A 4,866-nucleotide genomic window follows, 5' to 3' on the forward strand; every position below is an offset into this window, starting at 1 on the left:
AGAAGTGAGAGTGGTCTTTACAATCCTCAGAATTGCAACTGGTGAGGATGGTCTTGAGGTGTCCTAAACTTTGTACTAGAGCTTAAATTCTAAAGCATTTGGTTTGTGGAAGGCTGCAATCTACAGTGGGAGCCCTAACTTCATTTTAGTCTTGGCCTAAGTTCAGTTGCCATCTGAGTTTTTTCTGACCCTTAACCAGCAATGTGGCTATGCATAGACAAGTCCCAGGCAAACCTAGGGAGGGGAAGTTTGCCCTCAGGAAAAGTGTGGTTGTAAGTAGATTATGCTACACAAAGAACTAGGGAACTTGCCTGGCTGTGTCCTTATCTAATGTAAATTAAAGGTTGGGGTCCTGGGATTGTCTTGTAGCCACCTTGTAGCTATGACTCAAGTCACATGGATAAGTCATACCCTGACCACCATATAGCCAAGTGGTCAAGGTGCAGAACCCAATTCTGTAATCTTTTTTAATCTTCTGTTATATATGTATCCCAGTCATGGTCCTTTCCCCACTTCTATTATCCTGCCTGTGAAAATAAAGAGTTGACCTGCCATCAATCATGATTTTGTGATGACCTCCTTTTTACTCTATCAAATATAATGAACTTTGTGACTTCAAAAACCAAAAGAAAATTCACTGTCATTAAGCCAGATCCGACTCATAGTGACCCCTCCTTGGGTTTCCAAGGTGGTATCATTAAGGAAGTAGGTTGCCCAATTTTCCTTCTGAGGAGTGGCTGGTGAATTTGAACCACCAGCCTTCTGGTTAGCAGTCAAATGCCTTACGCACCACATCACCAGAGCTCCCTCATGACTTCAGTGGACTCCATTTGGCTTCTGTACTCTACATGCTAATAGTTTCCCTCATCCTAGATGATTGTCTTTGTTTTGTCTTTGTCCTAAGACTTAATAAAAGTGTCTCTATAGAACATGTTTGAGGGGTCTTTTTTCCCTAGCACACTTTTACAATAATAAATCACATCTTCTTACATTGTGACATTGGCACTCCTATTGAGAGATGGGGGTCAAAGTTCCTATGTTCCACATTTGACTCTGGATGGGCTGTGACTACAGCAGAAAAGATATTATAAGACTTCCAAGGTTAAGTCATAAAAGATGACACAATTTCCACTCAGTTCCTCTTGGGACACTCATTGTTGGAACCCGGTCACCATATAAATAGGCCATGTATATGTGTTCCAGCAATATCCCAGCTGAGTTAGTTAAAGCTGTCAGCCAGTATCAGCCACTAGACGTGTGACTGGTAAACCCTTAGATTCTCCTAGGCTCCAGCTGCTGTTGGATTGCCATGAATGGCAGACCCCAAAGTGGAACTGCCTAGGTGAACCCAGTCAACCCCAGAACCAGGAAAGAACATAAAATGAATTTTGCTTAAATCACTAATTTTTGGGTGATTTGTTATACACCAATGAATAACTTGATCTCCAGGCATTACACAAGGAACTAGAGGCTCAAAGATTAATAAGACATAGTGTTTCCTGGAAAAAGCTCATACTCAATTAGGTGAGGCACACAAGAAGACAGACAGTTACAAAAGATGAGGTATAGGTGTATTAGTTTCCTCTCCACCTTCTGGTTAGCAGTCATACATGCCTTAGGCCCTACGCCACCAGAGCTCCTATTAGTTTCCTAGGACTGCTGTAACAAAATTCCACAAACTGAACAATTTACAAGAACAGAAATTTATCGTCTCATTGTTCTGTAGCTTGAGAGCCTGGATTCAGGTTGTTGGCAGGGCCATGTTTCCTTTGAAGTCTTTACAAAAAAAAAAAAAAAACTCACTGCCAACGAGTCTATTCTGACTCATAGTAACCCCCTTTGGGTTTCCAAGGAGGTAAATCTTCACGAAAGTAGATTGCCCAGTCTTTCTTCCGTGGAGTGGTTGATGGGTTTGAATCGTCAACCTTCTGGTTAGCAGTCAAATGCCTTAGGCGCTATGCCACCAGAACTCTTTTGAAGTCTTTAGGGGAAGACTTTTATTTGTCTCTCTCAGTTTCGGTAGCCCTTGGCATATAGATGCATTGTCACATGACCATCTTTCCTCCGACTATCTAAATTCCTCTTCTCTTTTCTAAGGACACCACTATGACTAGATTGGAGTCCCTGGGTGGTGCAGTTAATGTGCTCAATGCAAACCAAAAGATTGATAGTTCAAGTCCACTCAGAGGCTCCTTAGAAGAAAAGACCCACTGATCCACTTCCAAAAATCAGCCTTTGAAAATCTTACAGAACACAGTTGTACTCTGACACACATGGGTTACCATGAGTTGGAGTAGGCTCAATGGCAACTAGTTGGTCTTTTGGGCTTTATAACTGAATTAGGATGCACCCTACTCCAATATGACCTCTTATTAACTGATAACATCTTCAAAGATCCAATTTCCAATAAGGTCACGTTCACTTGTATAAGGGTTAGGGCTTCAGTATATCTTTTTAGGGACATAATCAATCTATAACACTACGTGATCACCAGAAGCCTGTTCTCTAGGTCCCAGCTGTTGAGCTTCCATTGTTAATGGGTATCCTCCTTTATCTTCAAGGAGCTCTGGTGACATAGTGGGTAAGGCATTTGGCTGCTAACCATAAGATCAGTGGTTCGAACCCACCAGCTACTCTTTATGTAATCTATTTCAGTAAAGGTTTACAGTCTTGGAAACCCATTGGGGATCACTATGAGTTGGAACTGACTCATGGCAGTGAGTTTGGTTCTGGTTCTTTTACCTTCATTGAACCAGATGCCCTCCCTTAGTAGGCAGTTCCCTTTACAGATCATTTCCCCTGGGCACTATTTTAGCTCCAAAATAATGCTTAATATTTTAAAATAATATTCATCTCTATTATTGTGGGAGCTCTGATGGCGTAGTGCCTAAGCCATCTGACTGTTAACCAGAAGGCTGGTGGTTCAAACCCACCAGTCACTCCCCAGAAGGAAGGTTGGGCAATCTAATTCCATAGTGATATTGCCTTAGAAACCCAAAGAGGGGTTACTATGAGTCAGACCTGACTTGATGGCAGTGGGTTTATTATTATTGTAGCCAATTATAGAGCTAAACTTATACAATAGGTATATCTGACCAATAAAAATAACTTCCTACTTATTTTTTGCACTTTACACTTCCTACTCATAAATAACTTTTCCAAAGCATCCCTGAATCAGTGATAGGGTCATTACAAAATGTTGTAGGTAGATAAGGGGAGGCCTAACAAGTTGAAGATTGCTCTCATCCCCAGCCCATTATAGCAAGGAAGCAACCAAAGATATAGATGACCTGGTTCATCTTTCTAGCAAGGCCAGTTGGAGTTTGTCTCTGGAGTTGGCTGTGGATGAGTGAGCTAGAATCATCCCAAAGGAAGGACTAGATAGTCACTATAGAAGGTCATATATGCTGCCATATCGAAGGCCTCGAGACTCAAGAAGAAGAAAGGATAGATTTTGAGGCTTATTCTCAGCTTTGGAGTTCTGGTGCCAAAGTGGTTAGAGCATTTGGCTGCTAACCAAAAGTTCAAATCCACCAGTTGCTCTATGGGAGAAAGAGCAGGTAGTCTGCTTAAGTAACAATTGATAGCTTCGGAAACCCTATGGATTTCTACTCGGTCTTAAAAAAGGGTCACTATGAGTCAGAGTAGATTAGATGACAGTGGGTTTTTTTTTTCCTTTTTGTTATTCTTAGCTTTTAAGGCCATAATTGAGAGGTTGTTCCTTGACTAAAACTAAACCAAACAAAACAAAAACAAACCCGCTGCTGTCAAGTCCATTTTGACTCATAGTGACCCATATGACAGAGTAGAACTACCCCATAGCATTTCCAAGGTTGCAATCTCTTCAGGAGGAGCTCTGGTGGTGTAGTGCCTAAGGCATTTGACTGCTAACCAGAAGGCTGTCGATTCAAACCCACCAGCCACTCCTCAGAAGGAAGGCTGGGCAATCTACTTCCGTAGTGATACTGCCTCAGAAACCCAAGGAGAGGTTGCTATATGCACTGTCTCCAAACTGGAATTCCTTTCTACCCTTTCCTTATGCCTTGTGTGTTCAGGGTGGAGCAGTTTTGAGATAGAACACCCTCCCTCCCCAGTTCTTTGCAGTGTAAACACCTACTCATCAAGACTCAGAGCAAACACTACCTCCTGGGCAAAGACTTCCTGAACTCGCCCAGAGAGAACGAGTCTATCCTCTTCATTCTTAAAATATCTTATACAAGACTTTTACTACTATGGTTATTATACAATATAATGTATTACAATATTTTTTCTTAAAAATGTTCATTTTGCCTTATAAAAATACCATGCTTATTGCTAACACTTTCTTTAAAAATTATCTCCTAAACCAAATTGTAAGCTATCTGTAAATATGCCCAGAGCCCAGTACAGTACTTGACATTAAAAAAAAAAATCTGTACCCTTTCCACACCTGGCTGAGCTGGAGGTACCATCATGAAAGTTGACATCCACCACAACAATAACCAAAAGGGATGGTGCAAGGAGCCCAAGAGCCAGGGCATCTACCTGCAGCTATCAGGCTGTACAAGTTTCTGACCAGACAAACCAACTCGCCCTTTAACCAAGTTGTGCTGAAGAGGCTGTTCATGAGCGCACCAGCCAGCAACCTCTATCCCTTTCTTGGATGATCCAGTAGGTGAAGCTTCCTGGCCAGGAAAATAAAACGGCTATCGTCCTAAGGGGAGCTCTGGTGGCGTAGTGCCGAAGGCATTTGACAGCTAACCAGAAGGCTGGCCATTCAAACCCAATAGCCACTCCTGGGAAGGTTGGGCAATCTACTTCCGTAGTGATACCGCCTCGGAAACCCAAGGAGGGGTCACTATGAGTTGAGTCCAACTCGACGGCAGT

The 4,866-nt window shown here is 42.3% G+C and overlaps 1 pseudogene; it reads left to right on the forward strand.

Moving 5' to 3' along the window:
* Positions 1-4,452: 4,452 nt before the first annotated feature.
* The window catches only part of LOC103198280, a 974-nt pseudogene continuing 560 nt past the window's right edge, over positions 4,453-4,866 (forward strand).

This window comes from Orycteropus afer, unplaced genomic scaffold (genome assembly GCF_000298275.1).
Source record: "Orycteropus afer afer isolate SDZICR_OR568_19922 unplaced genomic scaffold, OryAfe1.0 scaffold00089, whole genome shotgun sequence".
In the NCBI taxonomy this organism is placed as follows: Eukaryota; Metazoa; Chordata; class Mammalia; order Tubulidentata; family Orycteropodidae; genus Orycteropus; species Orycteropus afer.